Here is a 20,028-nt window from a genome sequence, read left to right on the forward strand (position 1 = left end):
GGAGGCCACGTGGCGGCGCCTGACTGGTGCGGGTGCGGCGGCGGTTTCGTCCGGCTCGGGCCGGACGTGTCCGGCGGCGCGAGGGGAGCGGTGGCTAGGGTTTGGACCCGGATTTCGGGGAAGATGCACATATTTATAGGTAGAGGGAGCTAGGAGGCTCCAATTGAGGAGCGGTTTTCGCCCACACGATCGTGATCCGATGACGGACAGCATGGAAGGGGTTTAGATGGGTTATTGGGCTGTTTTGGAGGGGTGTTGGGCTGCAACACACAAGAGGCTTTTGCGGTTACCCGGTTAACCGTTGGAGCATCAAACGGCCTCCAAATGGAACGAAACTTGACAGGTGGTCTACCGGTGGTGTACCAAGGCCACTTGGCAAACCTCGGTCCATTCCGAGAACATTTAACACCCGCTCATGAAAAGAGACAAGAGGGGTGTGCCAGTGCATGTGGGAGTGTCGGATTGCAAAACGGACAACGGGGAAAAAGCTCGGACGCATGAGACGAACACGTATGCAAATGAGATGCACATGATGACATGATATGAAATGCATGACATGAACAAAATGCAAAACGAAAGACAAAAACCCAACCACGAAGGGAATATCATAACACATAGCCGAAAATGGCAAGAGTTGGAGTTACAAATATGGAAAGTCACATCCGGGGTGTTACAGTGTTCGTCTGTATCATGCATCAACCAATTATGCAGAGCTAATTTTATTCATCTTCTTGTGGTTTTGACTTCATAAGGCAATATCAGAAAATAGGAAGGAAAAGAGTAAGTTAGAGGATCTTGGTGGTCCTCCGCACCGACGCAAACAGAGACTCTCTAGATTTGCCACTGCTACTGCTAATGAAGTTGAAGTCCCAAGTCTACATGATGAGTTCATCTCCCGTACTCCACCATCGCAGGTGCTTGCTCTAAGTTAACAGTGTGATAATTGGTTTCATGTTGCATATGTTGTCTAGCCTGTATTTCTTCTATTTTGATTAAATTGCACCTGCTGAGTTTATATGTTATACATGTGCATATGACATGGCGTTCTGTGTCTAGAATACACTGCATCTATCTATCATATCATGTTCTTACATGAAACAACTGCTGTTGTGTATCCCACATCAGTCACTCATGATTGGACGCTTTTAACATGGCAGTTTGATAGTGGTTGCATCTTGCATTGATTTCTACATTGTACTGCTTCTAATTTTTTGAATTGCCACTTATGACAAGACACTTTTAACTTGGCAGAGTAATATTGGTTGCATCTTTCATATGGTGTCTAGCTTGCATACTTCTATTTTCTTGAAAATCCTTCTTCTTAGTTTACACATCGTAGCTGTGAATATGTCATGCCGTCCTGTTTTTCTTACATATTCCATCCTCATACGGTTGTCTTACATCAAAGTATCGCTTGACTGTATCATGCATCAATGAGTTCTGAAGAGCGGTTTTATTCTTTTGTGTTGTGGGTACGGCTTGACATGGCAAAGTCAAAAAAGAGCAAGGAAAATAATATAGTAGGGAGTGGTGTTACTCGTTGGGTGAAACGGAAAAGGATCCGCCGTCCAGATTCTGCTCGTACTTATAGTGAAGTAGAAGGTCCAAGTCCACCGGCTAAATCTACAAACACAATATCACCTGCTCCACCAGCTGCAGCATCCGCTTCAACTGTACCAGCATCTCAACGAGTTACTCGTTCGTTTGCTCCGGAACTGGCCAGTTCCCAAGCTGCCTTCACACCTAACACTACTTCCGAAGCACTGCTAACACAACAGGACTTGGCAAGATCAGATGAACCTCATGAGCATCAACACCAAGACGGTACCTGACCGAGTCAAGTTGCAGTTGCATGCTCCATTATATGTACTCTCACAGTTTGATGTACACTAACACTTTCCATATTCGTTGTTGAACTAGCACCACGGCGCAAGCGGAAATAGACATCAGGGATAATGCTTGACAGATTAACAAAATCTAAAGGAGGAAGAATGGAGATCCATTTTGAGGCAGGTTTAAAAAGGACACGTGATGCTACAGAGTCAGCCAAGTTAGTATCAGAGGCAGCCGTTGCCGTTAGGTGTCATGCACGTATCCTCCCAACGTGGATCCAGTACAGGAATGAGAAAGACAATACCCAGTTTAACACCTTCCTTGACCATTTATCCGTAAGTAATGTTATTCATCGCAATTAGTAATATTGTCTTGCTCTGTCCCATACTTTCTAGCTTCCTCCTAATAAGACTCACATTCTTTTTTCAACAGATGAGGTTCAAGTTGGATCCGAAAGATGATGCAACTAAACAAGCATGCACTCATGTTTTCCAGTCTGCTCTGCGACAGTATCGGTACCACCTTAGAAAATCTCACTTTGAAGGCAAGGCTAACAATGAAATCGCCCAAACATCTCCAGTGGATTATATTACAGATGAAGACTGGACAGCCCTCGTTAAACACTGGTCTGATCCAAAGTATCAGGTAGGCTATATGTATTTGATCAGACCACATATTGAACTTGTATTTATGTATGTGCCTTACAAGTGTATCTTCTTCTAGGCTAACTGTTTGAAGAACAAGACCAACCGTTCTAAAGTGAAATTCCAACAGACAACAGGATCTCGTAGCTATATTGCACACTGCGAGGCTCTTGTAAATAGCTGCTACTTCCTTCTTTTTTCTGTGTCATATTATCATGTCTATATTGACTTGTTCCAAATACAGAGGAAAGCCTGTGCGGACCAAAAAGAACCGGAACCGAATGCAGTGCAAATCTTCAAGGATTGCCACACCAGCAAGATGAAGGGCATGAGCACACCAGTTCAAGCCGCTGTTGTAAGTCCTTACTCCTCCTGCCTTTGAACTGATTGGTACGGTGATGTGTTCATTTAACTACTTGGTTTGCAGCCAATGTCAGTTACTCTGTTCACTTTTATGCACAGTTGTCTTAACGTACCATTTCACCTTACATGGTTTAAAAGAGATGAAGGATATTCTTTTGGTCTTGATCTGTAATCTAGTTGTTATGTTCACGTGCACACACAATGATAAAATAGCCTGTTTGTTTTATATCTGTTTGCCCATAATATGAATGATGTCATACTATGTTCATCCTACTTTAAACCATGTCTCTTTATCCTTAGATGTCAACGAATGTGAGGAAATAGACAATACAGTAGGCATGCTACATGGGCATATGTTCCGAAAGTGATTTTATTATGTAGTTGGCACTACAATACATGCTAATGTATTACAGTAGTTCACAAAAATAAGTTATGTATAAACGTGTAACCTACTTTGTTTGTTTTTGTCTCATTAGTAACTTATCTGGTACACTAATCTACAAGTTCAAACTTTTAGGAAGCTATGGAACAAATGATTGAACAGCCACAACCACCTAAAGGTGACGAGGCTACCACAGGCACAATGTCACCTCTTGCTGCAGTGCGTCAGTATCTCTCCACTAACAGTGCAAAAAGCACCTTCCTGCGTAATTCTGGGTTGGTTGTCAAGGTAACCTCGTCCAAATCGCCTACTGAACAAAATCTTCCTGCTAGACAGAGTGATATATCTGTGCTCCAGACACAACTCCAATCCCTAATGGACGTCGTTTTGGAAACAAGAATAGTGGTTGACAAATGTCATCAAGATATGAATGGTTTTGAAACCAGACTATCAGACATTCGCTTCGTTGTTCAAGAGCAATGGCGGAAAAAAGGTGAAGATCGTGCTGCTCCATCAGATTCTACAGCCTGAAACATTAGCACTCAGGTCAAATGATCTGTGCTTCTATACATCTGATGGTGCTTTTATCTGCTAGGACTGTAAACTTTATGCCAACAGGCCTTTTGTTGTATGGTTGGAATTTATTTTGTTGTGATACAACATTTATGATGCTGCCAAAAGCTGCAGTAATTACGACGCTATTTTTGTATAGTGTAGGTTTATCTTAGTAATGTATTCGGCCGAAAGCTTCGTAGGAGCCCAACATGCCAACATTCGTCGGGCCCATTCCAATTGGGCTAAAAACGATCATGGGCCGAAATTTGCATGTAGCCCACTAAAAATATTTGGGCCTAAATCAGCATAAGCTTTCATATTTTTTTGGTAGGCCTATGCCCATAGTGGGCCTTTAACATGCCTAAACATAATTTGGGCCCTCGGTAACAATAGGCCGTTTACAGGTGTAAATATCTCGAGCCCATAAAAAACATGGGCCTTTAATAGACCAAAAGTGGGATTGGGCCCTGATTGTGCCAAATAACCCACTGGTCTTAGCAGGCCGAAATGGTGGCCCATTTACGATGCGGATATTTCACAGGCCGAAATTCGCACGGGCCGTAAATGCGCCGACCTAATACACGGGCGTTTAACAGGCCGGAACTTCGGTCGGGCTAGATTATCGTCATTTTTATATGGGCCGTTAATGGGCCCGATGTGACGTTGGGCCACATATGGCCTATGGATTTCGTGGGACGTTAACAGGCCGAAAATCACAACAGGCCGAAAGTGGCCCAAATCTATAGTGGGCCTCTAACAGGCCGAATGTCAGACATGGCCGAATATGACCCAAATACTTCACGGTCGTTTATGGGCCGAAAGTTTCAATGGCCTGTAAATGGGCCCAAATGAAGCAGGACCTTTAACAGGCCGGAAATACATCGGGCCGTAATTCGGCCCATATAGTTGGTGGACTGTTAACGGGCCAGAAGTGACCATAGGCCGCGATGATGACAAGTTTAGGACAGGCCGTTGACGGGCCGATTTGACACTAGCCGTACGGGCCTTAACTGAGAATGTTGTGCCTTTAGCTGGGCCGACCCATTATGGTCTGTAAAATCATGTGGGCCTTTAGCTGGGCTGGCCCATTATGGTCCGCTAAATCTTGTGGGCCTTTAGCTGGGCCGGCCCATTATGGTCTGCAAAATCTAGTGGGCCTTTAGCTGGGCCGGCCCATTATGGTCTGCTAAATCTTGTTGGCCTTTAGTTGGGCCGGCCCATTTAAACTTTATGGGCCACTTTTGGGCCCGTCCACGTGTCAACATATCATAGGCCCATCTCGACCGTTGGATGAGTGACACCTGTGCCAACGCGGAGCTGACGCGTGGTTCCGTCGGCCAATGAGAATTTTACACGTGGAAAATCGGCATTGGTCGTGGCTGTTAGCGGGTTATCGGATCTAAAATCGGACTCGATAGCTTAACGGCGTCCCGTTACGGTGGATGCCACGTGTCGGTCACCCTTGACGAAAGCACTTCTATGACGCGCGATTTATCGTCATGGAAGTGGACACTTCCGTGATGATAATTTTGGTAATGTCATGGAACACTTCTACGACAGCACAGGTATGACTATCTTCATTCTGTCATAAATTTGTCATGGATGTACATGCATGACAGAAAACGTGACCTACTGTGACAAACACGTATCATCACGGAAGTGTATTTTTTTCTAGTGCGTATTCGCTCCCTGGTAATCGTAACCCTGCAATACCACGTCAAACTGGATTAGGCCATTACCTTCACCGCAAGGGGCCGAACCAGTATAAACTCCTCGTGTCCTTTGTCTCGTTTAACCCCTTTAAGCTAACCTCGTCGCCATGGCTCCACAACTAAGTCCTCGCACTAGGACATCTGCCGTGACAATTCCATGACATGTACTAAGTTTCCGGTTAATAAAATTCTAGCATGAATAATAAACATTTATCATGATATAAGGAAATATAAGTAACAACTTTATTATTGCCTCTAGGGCATATTTCCTTCACTCACAAGTAGCGGTGACTTGGAATGGCGGTGCGACGAGCTGGAAAGCAGACCGTGGGATGCTGCAGTGGTGACTATAGCTTGCTGGACTGTGCCCCCGCGAGCTGCGATGGTCATCGCTATGAGTTGGAACTATGGTCTTGGTTTGCTGCAATGGCTCCGTCGGTAAGCTACAACTAGAAATCTCGGTGCTACAACGAGAACCACGGGGTGCTGGAACAATGGAACTGGCCCTTTGTTTTGCTACAACCGGCGGAGGGTGGTGTCATAGCTGTAATCAACAACAAAAGAAGTTGGGTCTGGCGATTTTGTCTACAACCCGATGGGAGTAGTGTTGGGGCAACCGGGGGGGTTGGAGGCATGTTTGGTTGTAACTGGCAACCACAAAAGCTAAAACCGGTGAGTGGTTTTGCTATGATGCGACGGGTGGCCACACCGGTGAGCTATTTTTGCTCGAGCTGACAACGTGTTTTGCTGCACATGCTGGACACTTTTGCTAGGACCAACAACCAGAGGAGAGTACATTGCGAGCCCGTTGTCAGGGTGCTACGACTGGCAGCCGACGCAAGCTGCTGCATGCGCAGAGCCGACGAGAAACACAGGTGAAAACAACGGCGAGGGTGGTAACATGTGAGCACATTGGGCCGTGCTTCGAGGTTTGGTCGTGTCTCTCGTCCATGGCGGTGTGATACGTCTCCAACGTATTTATAATTTATGGAGTATTCATGCCATGTTTACAACAATTTTATATGATTTTGGTGTAATTTTGTATGATATTTTGGGAACTCACATATTAACCTAGTGCCTAGTGTCAGTTGTTGTTTTCTGCATGTTTTTGGTTTTCCAGAAAATCCATACGAAATGAAATCCAAACGCCACGAAAATTTACAATGATTTTTTTCCTGAAACATAAGAGACCCCCGAAGCTTCGAGGAAGGACCAGAAGACCCATGAGGCGGCCACAAGCTCACCCCGCACACCCTAAGGGTAGGGAGTGTCGTCCGAGCTTGTGGGCCCCTATTAACTCCTATTGGGTTGAAAAATCTTATAAACCGGGAAACCACCGATAGTTAACCTAGAACTTTTACGTCGTGCCGCTGCAAGCCTCTGTATGGAAGCGATCTCGTCTGGAGGCCTTTTCCAGCATCCTGCCGGAGGGGAAAATCATCACCCGAGGCCATATTCATCATCCCGACGGTCTCCATGACGAGGAGGGAGTAGTTCACCCCCGGGGCTGAGGGTATGTACTAGTAGCTATGTGTTTGATCTCTCTCTCTCATGATCTTGATAGGGCACGATCTTGATCTACCATGAGCTTTGTTAATATAAATGAACCATATGGTGTTCTTCCCTCTCTATCTTTGTTGTGAGGAATTTAGCCTTGCCCTTTGAGATTTCATTATTATTGGATTGCATATTGGATTTGAGATCACTTGATGTATGTCTTGCATGTGGATACCCGTGGTGACAATGGGGTACATATTCTATCGAGTCACCTGATATATGTTTTGGTAATCAATTTGCGGATCCCCGTGGTGACATTGGGGTAATCTAGGCATAGAGGTTAATACATATTTTTGTCCTACTTTCTCCGTTAGAAACCTTTGGGTAATCTTTGAAGTTCTTTGTGTTGGATTGAATATGATGAATCTAATTTTTTTATGCATATCGGATAATTAGCTCACGGATACTTGTGGTGACATTGGAGTATCTAGGTGATATTAGAGTTGATTGATGAGTATATGGTATTATTGTAGTACGATCTCTAGGGCTGTTTGTGACACTTATAGGGATGACTCAATAGATTGATGGAAAAGATTGAGGTGATTTGCTACCTACAACAATTTCATCTTATGTTCTTCGCTATTGATAAGAACTTTGAAGTGATTCTTTGTCGCACATTGAGGGATCGTTATATGATTCAGCTATATTAGCACTATTGAGAATTTACACTAGTGAAAGTATGAACCCTAGGCCTTGTTTCTAAGCATTGATACACCATTTAGCTAGTTGTTTTCGTTGCTATCTTTCTGTTTTTATTATTTCATATTATAAAAATATATTTCGACCATTCGTATTACACTTGCATCACCATCTCTTCGCCGAACTAGTGCACATATACAATTGACAACTGTATTGGGTGTGTTGGGGACACAAGGAATTTATTTTATTTTATTACAGTGTTGTTTGAGAGACACCGTCTTCATCCTACACTCCCACAGATTGATAAATTTTAGGTCATCTACTTAAGGAAAATTTGCTATTGTTCTACAAAACTCTGCGTTTGGAGGCTCAACCGAGTCTATAAGAATAAAGTTACGTAGTAGAAATCATGGTGCGATGGGGCCTTTTCTCAAAGAAGAAAGCGTCGCAGGGAGGAAGGAAGGAGATCGTGCAGCTCCGCGTCGTTTGACTGTACGCTGCGGGTGTGACCAACCAAAAGTTGGTCCGGTCAACCAACGGCTAGCACTGACCTTAAATTAATGAAATATAACTGAAATAGATCAACTAATTGAATAGTGAAATGTTGTGTAAATAAATTGCATAGTTAATTTTTTTCCAAATAATCAAAATCATATATATATATATATATATATATATATATAGTAAAATATTTTCCAATTTTTATATCACTTGTTTGGAATACATGAAATATGTGATATGCAAAATGTTCAAATAGGTTAAACTGAAATGTGTACTAAAATTGAAATTAGTGCTGATATTGAAAATTACCGAGATCGTTGCTAAAACTGGAAGTTGAAATTGTTGGTGAAATAAAAAATGATTGTAATAATTAGACCTTGTGATATGTGAAATATTTTGAATATGTGAAATTGAAAATTATTAAATTTGTTACTAATATTTCAAAATGGAAGTATTCAAACCGATCCTGAATTCAAAATTGTCTAAAAATATATTTTACTGCAATTTTTTTTGTGAATTTTCAAATTCATTGAAATTATTGAAAACCCAATGAATTTGTTGTTATTGAAATGTATATGCTACTGAAAAATATTTCAGGGAAATCACTATTTGGGAAACTGAAATTGGTGAATTCAAAAAATTAAAATCATTGTTTTTGAATTATTGAAATTCGTAGTTTGGAACGAATGGAATTCCTATTTACAAGTTATTAAACCATTGTTCTGTGTTTTCAATTTCTTGACATGCATTACAGAAATGGAAGAAAAAGAAAAGGAGTTACGAGTGTGTTGGGCCTCACATTAAAATGTGATGGGGCCGTGATCATAACGTGGCGGGCCAGGTGAGATAAATACCATAGATTCTAAGAACAAGATACCAAACTAATAAGTTGGATATGGGATTAGTTGGCCAGACATAACTGGTTGGCTATCACAGCCTCAGATTTTGCAAGTCCTGGCATGTTCCAACACAAGGAAGAAACATGTTGTAGATGCATTGATCCAATGGTGCATTTTTATTTTGTATCTTTATTTTGTCATGACTATATATATGTTCTTATACTAATCATGTTAGTTTAAAAAAACTGATTGTTCATGTAAGGACACCCCCCCCTCCCCGCAAAATACTTTTGTGGGGCTTGGCGATGACACATCCGAGAGTGGTGCGGTGATGAGGTCCAAAGGCGGTTGGCGACAGCGTGAGCGATGCTTGCTGTCGACCATGAAAACTTTAAAATTGGTGCACACCTAATTTTAGAGAGTCGCGGAGAACACAATCTAGAAGCATGGAATTGGTTAGAGGCCTCGCCGACATCAGAATTGTTGGACATGTCATGGTGAAGCCTTTTTACCAAGTATGCAGATAAGATGAGAGGGAAAACATTTCGCTTCACTGACTAGGAGGTAGAGGGGATGGACAATGAGTTTTGGAACATTTGTGATGCCATTTTATAAGGGTGCGACGTCGTATTGTTGCCGACGTGGCTAGAACCCCCTCATCCAGGACACCGTCACCGAGGGCCCCTGCACTATCTGGGATCTGATGGGGGACCCTAAAATTCAGCGCTTCGTCTGCAAGTCTCTCAACGGCCAGGTGCTCCACCTACCCGACGTCGGTGGCTCCAGGAGGACCCTCGTCTTCCACCACACGAGTCTTCTCACCCCAGCCAATCCGGGCTTGGTCACAAGCCGCCTGACACGAGTCTACAATGGCGCTGCCTTCGAGCGATTTCTACTAGAGGAACGATAGTGAAAGACTATGATGGGCGTAGCGTTGCTCCCACTCCACAGAGGTGGCGCAGAGTTGCTGGAGCTCGACCTCGACTCGCTCAACCTGCGCGAGGGCAGCACCACGATCTTCATCGCTGCCTGGTGAAGTCCAGCGCAGGGGCTTGAGTTCTTGGACTCGGGAGGTTGTCGGGGTTCCTGCAAGCGGCTCGTCGGGGGAGAGAGGAAGAGGAAGGGCGGGCACGGCGAAGGAGAGATGAAGAGCAAGACCAGACGCGGGGGAAGGCTTCGCCGGCGGCGGCCGGCCAGCGATGGCGCGCCGATCGAGCGATTGTGTGTGCAACGCTCTCCCGGGAGGAGGATGGGGTAAGGAGGAAAGGGAGAGGGGATGGTGTGGTGGTGAAGGAAAGAGAGAAGGGCTAAACGACATTAGCCCTGTTATTTCTTTGCCACGTCGAATTCGCGTCAAGCGATCTTTAGTGCATTTTGTCATGGATCACCACTGTGAAATTTATTGGTAAAACGTAAAGTGACGGTATTTTGTTAATGATCTCAGAAATGTGGTGGTTTTGTGCTTTTCACTATGCACGTAAACATTCCCGGTGACATATTATTAGAGAGTAGGTTCGTATTGGAATAACAGTTCCGGGAAGTGTCAATCAAAAGAAAAAACCGCTGGTATCCATGCGTGTGCGCGCTCTCCTCTCTCTCTATATGTCCCTCAAAGAATCATCCAGAGAGCACCCGCCGGTATTTCCATCCCCTGCCGGCGCTGGAATTTCCATCCACGGCGAGGAGAGATTGAGAATCTTGGCCGCGGATCAGAGCCTGCCGCCGTGCGCCGCGCTCCGGAGTCCCGTCGCCGTGCGCCGGTTCCAGCCTCCCGCCAGAGCCAGCAAGAAGCGCAAGAAGCGCCTGGACCGCGAGTTCTTGGTCGGCATGGAGTCGACGACGTCGTCGGCAGGGCCCGCCACGGGCGTCAACTCGCTGGACGAGGCCGTCGCCGGGGACCGCCGGCCGCGAGGGGAGGATGTTGGCCGCGAGGGGACGATGTTGGCCGCGCTCCGCCAGGTCCAGTCTCCGGCGGCCAGAGCAAGCAAGAAGCGCAAGAATCGCAAGAAGCGTGCGTCGTCGGCGGCGGCATGGCCCGCCACGGACCGCCACTCGTGGGGCTCGATCGCCGTCGTCAACCCCAGGCTGCAGGACGTGCTGAGCCACCCGGGCGCCTCCGCCCCGGAGCGCATCTACGGGAGGCGGCTGACGAGGACGGACCGGAAGCTCCACCACAACCGGCTACTCATGTCGTGCAAGATCTGGCGGGCGCGGGGCGAGACGTTCCCGCTGGAGCGTGTCCTGACGGACGCGGAGCAGGCGGCCGTGAAGGTGGCGGAGGGCCTGCAGGTGCAGGCCTACGACCGCCGCGGCAGGCACTACGACCTCGTCTGCAAGAAGCTGCGCTCCAACAACGCCTACCGCCTCGTCCGCGGCTGGGGCACCTTCCTGAGAGCGAACGGCCTCGTCGTGGGGAAGAACGACGGGGCCGAGGTCCTGTCGCCGGTCATCAGGTTCGATCTGCGGACGTTCCGCTCGCCGGCGCTCAAGATGGGCGTCGACGGACAGCAGGGCGGCCCGCTCGGGCTCCTCATCATGCACTACCCCGAGGGAGACGACCCGGCCACGCACGCCGAGGCGGGCATCGCGGAGATCCTGGCGGCGGCGGAGAACGCAGTGGCCATGCCATTGCCGGGCGGGGCCGCCGCGGTGGCGGTGCCCGTCCTGGAGGACGCCGTTGATGCCCCACACGAGGAGGACGCCGTTGATGCCCCACACGAGGAGGGCGCCGTTGATGCCCCAGAGGAGGAGAACGCGGTGGAGGCTGATGATGGCGGCCGGTGAGCCGGACGAGAGGCTGCCCCGGCCAGGGGATGCCGATGCTGAGTGAGAGTAGCCCCCATGAGTTCAGTGTAGATCGATCGATTTCCAGGTGTGATTGATTCTTGGCACGACACAAGAAACATTATTTGGCATCTTGATTTGGTTTCTTTATGTTTTGGCTATAAAAAAGACTCTTAATTGGAATGCAATTTAGTAGGCCTCCATCTCCATGAGTTTCTTCAGTGTAGATTGATCCCTAGATCGATCGATTTCCAGGCTAGGACTCGGTTCTGTTTTCAGTTACTACTTACTATGTAAGCATGTTTGATCCTTGGAACGACAAGGAAGAAACATTGGCATTCTGATTTGCTTTCTTTGTTTTCGGACAAGACTTATAATTGGGATGCAATTTAGTAATGGATTCATTTCAGCACTTTTTAGTGATCCATACGTGCCCTAGCATTGTGGAGAAGTGAATGTTTGTGCTCCAAAACAAGAGACCACACCTAATGATGAAAAGACAAATAAACATGACCAATAACTCAGAATTGCTCTTTTACTTTATCTACCTTTGGAATCAACAATGATATCTTCGAAACCAACTTTTTATATGATTTCTCGTGTTATTTGTAGCAGCAAACTGTGTGTGAGAAAACCATTTTCCGTTTTATTACACAGCCTTGATGTGATTATCTTCAGGCTAGAGGAGGCGCGCTCAACACTTGCAATGCAAATAGTAAGTTTGTAACAAAGTAGTAGTATAAGTTAAGCAATCACACGACCCCATGGTCGTATGGAAGAATTTGCAAAAGTTTTGTACTATTTCATTACGGACACCAATCCTGGAGGAGGTGATCACTAGATAATGAATAAGTCTATATGTTCTAATCCAAATTTGTACACCACTCGCTTTATATTGTGATAAAACAATGGCGATTTGTTATTGCAGTAGGTCATATCCCCACTATGTAGAGTGGACTCTATGCGGTTTTAATAAATACCTTTTATTAGAGATGTACTAGCTTTTATCGTTCTGTTTATCAGCATGTATCATGCATGGTTGTAATAAATGTACTTCTTTGCCATCTTGAACTTTTATATATACTAGAAGGATTGGGCGCGCTTTGCTACGTTGTAGGTGTTGTAGAGATTCTTAAAAAGAATTACTCATTTTGTTTAAAATATAAGGTGTATTACATTTTTGAAAAGTCCAACCTCTTTAAGTGTGATCAAATTTATGAAGAAATATATCAAAATTCATAATATCAAATTGGTGTTATTAGATTCATCATGAAATGAATTTCCATAATTTTGTGGCTTAGTATTGTGGATGTCGATATTTTTGGATCTAAACTTGGTCAAAGTTAAAGAAAGTTGACTTTCCAAAGAACTAATACCCCTTTTATTTTGGAATTGAAGGATAGGCGGATGAGGGAGACGATGGAGTGTGTTTTATGTTTATTTATAATGCGGTTATTAATTGGTGGACCTTTCATGGTGTGATTTTATGTTATGTGCTAATCAACTCATACTTTTGTGGGCGAATTTCTACGTCGGTGGCTACATGTACTAAATTGGTGCTATAGTATCATCACATGGTGGCGCTTCTTTTTCCTAGTTGGTAAGAGGGTGCACGGGGTTGATATGTTTTTCTAGCTTGTTGGTGTTGATTGATTTGAAAAATCGTTGGCCCGATCAAAATTGTAAACCAAATTCAAATTTGAATATCTCAATCGAATATAAGAGCTTCAAAATTAGGGATTATGATGAATTAAAATAATTAAATGAGAAATCCTTGAGAAATTTTTGACCTGGTCAAAATCAGGCGACCAAGTTCTAAACTGAAGACCTCAATTAACTGTGTGGACATAAATATTAGGAAGCATAGTGTATACTAGAAGGGTTAGGCACGCTTTGCGGCGCCGTTGATGTTGTTGAGATTCTTAAATTTCTTTACTCACTTTATTTCAAAATATATGGTGTATTGTTTTTTTGAAAGTCAAACTTCTTTAAGTTTGATAAAATTTGTAGAGAAATATACCAAAATTCATAATATCAAATCGGTGTTATTAGATTCATCATGAAATGAATTTTCATATATTTTTGTTTAATATGGTGGATGTCGATATTTTTGCCTCTAAACTTGGTCAAAGTTAAAGAAATTTGACTTTCCAAAAAACTAATACCCTTATATTTTAACACAGATGGAATATTTAGTTTGGCCGGTGGGGGAGATGATGAAGTGTGTTTTATGTTTATTTATAATGTGGTTATTTGGTGGGCCTTTTGCGGTGTGATTCTGCGTTATCCACTAATTAACCCATATTTATGTGGGGAAATTTTTCCATCGGTGGTTGCATGTACTATATTCATGCTATAGTATCTCATGGTGGTGCTTTTTCTGCGTGATGGGAGTCTGTGAGGGGTTGATATGTTTTTATAGGCCGGTTGCTGCCGATTGATTTGAAAATTTGTTGACCCGATCAAAACCGTAAACCAAATTCAAAATAGAATACCTCAATTCAATGAAAGAGCTTTAAAATTAGGGAACATAGAGAATTAAAATATTAAATGAGAAAGCTTTTTGAGAAATTGTTGACCCGGTCAAAACCAGGTGACCCAATTCTAAATTGAAGCCTCAATTAATTATGAATCTTTAAAAATTAGGAAGTCTATTGTATTGTGAGAAAATTGAATGAGAGAGTTTTGAGAAATTGTTGACCCGATCAAAATTGGGTGACCAAACTCCTATTTGAGACCTCAATTGATTATGAGGCCTCCAATCCTAGGGAGCTTAGTGATACAGTATATTAAAAGGGTTGGCGCACTTTGTTGCGCCGTTGGTGTTGTTGGGTTTCTTAACAAAAAATACTCACTATGTTTTAATATATGAGGTGTATTACTTTTTGAAAAGTCAAATAGTTTAAATTTGTAGAGAAACATATCAAAATTCATAACATCATCATGAAATGAGTTTCCACACTTTTATGTTTAATTTCATGGATATCTTTATTTTTTGCTCTAAACTTTGGTCAAAGTTACAGAAATTTAACTTTCCAAAAAACTAATACCCCGTATATTTTGGAACTGATGAAATATTTAGTTTGGTGGGTGAGGAAGATGATGGAGTGTGTTTTATTTTTATTTATAATGCGGTGATCTGATGGGCTTTTTGTGTTGTACTTCTATGTTATCCACTAACCAATGTATATTTATGCGGGAAAATTTCTGCGTTGGTGACCGCATGTATTATATTGGTGCTACAGTGTCACATGGTGATGTTTCTTCTTTCTAGGAGAAGTTTGCGCGGGATTGATATGTTTTTATAGGCCGGTTGCTGCTGATTGATTTGAAAAATCGTTGGCCCGGTCAAAATTGTAAACCAAATCCAAAATTGAATACCTTAATTGAATGAAAAAACTTGAAATGGGAACATAGGAAATTAACAGAAATTAATGGTAGAGCCCTTGAAAAATTATTGAGCCGGTCAAAATTGAGTTGACCCAATTCTAAACTAAAGACCTCAATTAATTATGAGACTTCAAAATTAGGAAGCATAGTATATAGTATAAAAAAATTGAAGGAGATAGCTTTGAGAAATTGTTGACCCGATCAAAATCGGGTGACCCAATCCCAATTAAAGACCTCAATTGAACATAAGCAATTTGAAACTAGGGAGCATAGTGTTACAAAGGATTATAAAAGAATTGAATGCGAGCTTTGAGAAATTGTTGACTTGGTCAAAATCGGATGACCCAATTTTAATTGGACACCTCAATTTATTGTGAGGTCTTTTACCCCTAGGGAGCTTGGTGATATAGTAGATTGATATGCCCTTCTTTACATAATAGTGAAAGATACACATAAAGCTACCATGCATATTCTGTTTAACTCATAATTGTTTATAGTTATATCATCCCAACTACGGTCTACATAGTTGCGATTTACTGATGGACGCAGCGTGCCGCCGCGCGGGCTAAGCTAGTAATCACTATGTTTCATCAGTTATTTATGATCACAATTTCACACGTAATATTTGAAATTTAAATTCAAACCCAACATAGATAGTTCTAACCAACACGGTCATGATGTACACTGAGGACAAATTGGGAAGACTCTTGCCAGCCACATAGATAGTTCTAAACAAGGCTAACATGACAACTCGATACAAACTGCAGGTAGTGGCGGATCTAAAATCTTACCAACGTTGGGGCAAGCATGGACAATGATGGTTGAACGGCACAAAATGAGTGTAGTAAATACACTCGTAGTCATAGAAATTGCACGCGATGGTCAGTTTGGTTCTAAAACTTGTAAAATACGTGATTGTGGTCAGCTAACTTATCCTCCCGTTCATATACGATGCTTCCGTACGTATTTCGTGTCCATGTGGCTCTCTAGCCTGGCAGAGGCCCACTGTCAGTGACTGTTAGCCGTGGAGGCGCTGGTTGTGGTGTGTGGGCCGTGTTTTTGCAGAAACAGCCCTCATTATATTGGTAATTATGTATGTACAAACCATTCGTACGTAGCAAAAACAAGGAGTGACAGGAATCGAACCGGAGACGTCCCTTAACTGACGTGCGTGTGCTTGAAACTGAGTTAGTCATCACATTTGTGTACCGTAAACGCTTTAAGTTGACTTGAAATAATTCCCTCGAACAAAAGGTTGACTTGAGATAATGATTTAGTGTGTCAGCCGCATTTGTCTGGGTCCCACTTGTCAGTGGGGCGCGAGAAAGATAGTAAGAATTATAAATATGTGGGTCCCACCTATCAGCGGGCTTGAGAAAGAATGTGAGAATAATTACGTGCACTATGGTGAATCGAACCAGCAACCTCCGCTCTATCTTCACGGGCGAAATCACCAACACAAACGTCCGTTTCTGCTCACAATAGAGATGTACCCCTTATTATATAATGTGAACCGATTTGTATAGGGAGTGAGTTCAATAGACCGACTTGGACATCCAAACTGATAATATTATGCGTAATAGACTAGCACAAAAGGTTTCACATTTCGAAATGGCAAAAATTTCGCTCACCCTCAAAAATGTTGAAATTTCATAAATTCTTTTGGAAAAATCAACGATCTTTTTCAAATTTGAATCATTTCTACATAAAAGAAAATATAGTTCAGAATGAATGTAAATAAGTTATTTTGGGCAAATCATTTAAATTATTGTCTGAATTCGAATAATTTTAAATTAAAAAAATGTATATTAAAGAAAATATAGTTCAAAATAAATGTACAAAAATTCTTTCAGACAAATAAACAGAATTTTTGTATGAATTTGAATAATTTTTAATTTCTAAATCTAGATAAAAAGTAAATATAGTTCAGAATGAATGTACGTAATTCTTTTGGACAAATCAATGAAATTTTTATTTCAATTCGAACAAATTTAAATTTAAAACTCTAGATAGAATAAAATATGTTCATAATTAATGTACGTAATTTCTTGCAGACAAAATAATATATTTTTATTTGAATTCAAAGATTTCTAAATTTTAGAAATCTGGATAAAGTAAAATATAGTTCAGAATCAATGTACGCAAATTCTTTCCGACAAATCAAAAAACTTTTGTTTGAATGAGAATAATTTTAAAATTTAAAAGTCTAGATGAAATAAAATATAGTTCACAATGAATGTATGTAAATTCTGTCGGACAAATCAACGAAAATTTTAGTTGAATAGAAATAATTTTAAATTTAAAAATCTGGATGGAGGAAAATATAGTTCAGAAAGAATGTATGAAAATTCTTTTGGTCAAATAAACGATTTTTTAATTCGAATAATTTTAAATTTGAAAGTATAAATATAAGCAAATATAGTTCAAAATGAATGTATCTTAATCTTTTGAGCGAAACGAAAAAAATTCACCTACCCTCGAATTTATTTGTCGGAATGGCCCATAGAATATTGTATGCATCTCTGTATGGGGCAGCAATTAGCGTCGAGTAGATAGGTCCCGCACAGGTTGTGAGTAGGTCGACCGACAAGTGGATCCCACAGACGTAAATACCAGTGCTTGCTATATGCGTTTACACAGACATAATTACCAAAAAATCAGGGGGTGCTTCTGCAAATAAATAGCCACACGCACTAAACCAATCACCTCCGCCACTGACAGTCATTGACAATGGGCCTCCGCCACGCTGGTAAGCCACGGAGGCACGAATACATACGGAAGCACCGTATATGAACGGGAGGACAAGTTAGCTGACCACAATCACGTATTTTGCAAGTTTATGCATTAAACTGACCGTCACGTGCAAGTTCTGTGACTCCTAGTGTATTTACCTCTATATAATATGCACTAGTAAAAGTAAATTTCTATTTCTTTTTGTGGGGGCCATGGCCCCACGAACCCACCCCTAGATCCGCCACTGACAGCAGGGCCAGGCGGCATCTTGTAAAGCTCTTATATGTGTACCCAATGGCCTGGCCGCAATCTGCCTTAATAACCAAGGACTTGAGTCCGTCATGGAAACTTCAGCGCTGTATTTTCTTGTAGAGACGTTCACTAGTAGGAGATATCTGATGCCAATGAATGAAGGTGTTGTTCTTTTAGCCAATCCAGTGGAAGAGCTACTTTGTCATGTGCAGTCCCTTAGGGTGTGTTTGGTTGCTGGAATGGCGTGGAACGTCACGGGACCGACCCATTCCCAAGCATCGTTCTCGTGTTCAGTAGGGAGATGAAACGGTCACCGCCTCGTTCCTAGGAACCGAATATTCGGCCCAGATGCGGAACCCCTCCAAAACGAGCGGACGACACGGAACCGGCTCTCTTCTCGCACGCCCAGCCCTATCGCCTCTCCTCGCTGCGCCGCCTCCCCCTCGTCTCTCTCTCTCTCCCTCGATCTGCGCCGCCCCGCCCCGCCCCGCCCCGCCTTCCCCCGATTCTTTCCCTCGCAGCGGCTGACTCCTCCCCTCTTGATCTGCAGCACATGAGGGAAGCAGGCCGTCCTTTCTCTCGATCTGGAGCTGCGTGGCGGTAGTTTTGTCAGAGGGGTTGCAGCGGGGCGGCGGTGTAGGCGTGATTCCGGCGAGCTAACAACGGCGGTAGAGGCTCCTCTCCTCAAGGTGCGACATCTCTTCCTTACCCCTTGTATGTGCTCTGTGCTCTTCAAACTAGTGCAGCCGCTGTTACACTTTGCAGTCATGAAGATTGCCCAGCCGAGATATATGTTGATGTGTTAAATCCCTAGTACAAGTTATTGGTAGCCATATTCTTGACAGTGTTTACTCCTCTCTACGTCTTCAGATTTTGTTGCTGCAACCTCTACAATCTACCTCATACATTGGTCAAGCGTGCTGCTGCTGCTCCAAGGCAGGATGCCACACTGAAGCCAAATGCACAAATTATCCCAAAGAAGGCAGCATACATTTGTTCAGATCAAATCAGCTCAGAGTTAGCCAATACCGAATCAGTGTTTTTCTTTACCTTTGGCGTCATGTACACAGAAAAGAAAACGCCTACGAAGATCCTGATTGCCGCTGTGAAGTATTATGGTGTATGTTTGTATATTCACACGGAAAATGAACTTGCTATATTATGATATTGTTGTCGAAAATTGTGTTCTGTGTAATATCATATATGTATCATGCTTGTCAATATATAGTGTTATGTTTTTTCTAAGTACAAAAGAAATGCTGCCAAAATTTTGAATTTTTGTTATTCCGTTTTTCATTCCATGCTTCCAAATCAAACACAGGAATGGGACCATTCCATTCTACTTTTTTGCTGATACCAAACACAGGAACGGAACTGACCCGTTCCTTTGGAATGGAACCATTCCATTCCATAACAGTTGGTTCTTCAACCAAACACACCCTTAGAGGTACTGGTGTTGACATCATCATTGACATAATCAACAAACTTTCTTCACCTCGCGGGGATAAAATCACTGAAGCAGCCAGCGCTGAAGAAAAAACAGATGTTGAAGGGCGTGATTTAGTAAGTGCCATGGATTCTGGCACGGATGGAACTAATGGTGGGCATTTTTCTCATTTGAGCATTTTCCATGTTATGGTATTGCTGCACAGGGCAATGGAGAAAATTCAGAAACTTGCAGGCTGTTTATAGAAAAAAAATGGAGGTCTACAGACCGTTGACACTCTTGCTGCGACCTGCCATCACCCAATCTTCTGGTGGAATGCCTATTGCTTTGCACAGCACTATGGGTATTTAAGGGCTCTACTCCACTTGCTCGTGTATTTTGCTCCTCTTTAAAGGAG

At 43.0% G+C, this 20,028-nt stretch overlaps 1 long non-coding RNA gene across 2 annotated transcripts; it reads left to right on the top strand.

Annotated features, from left to right (window-relative positions):
* Positions 1-18,515: 18,515 nt before the first annotated feature.
* Positions 18,516-19,429, top strand: LOC123096030 (uncharacterized). 2 transcript variants are annotated; one of them, XR_006446420.1, is made up of 3 exons: positions 18,516-18,629; positions 18,735-18,873; positions 19,055-19,429. It is a non-coding gene; the product is annotated as an uncharacterized lncRNA (long non-coding RNA). The 2 variants fall into 2 exon arrangements; XR_006446419.1 differs by having other exon boundaries at positions 18,523-18,873.
* The last annotated feature ends 599 nt before the right edge of the window (positions 19,430-20,028 follow it).

The sequence above is a fragment of the Triticum aestivum genome, chromosome 4D (assembly GCF_018294505.1).
Source record: "Triticum aestivum cultivar Chinese Spring chromosome 4D, IWGSC CS RefSeq v2.1, whole genome shotgun sequence".
NCBI lineage: Eukaryota > Viridiplantae > Streptophyta > Magnoliopsida > Poales > Poaceae > Triticum > Triticum aestivum.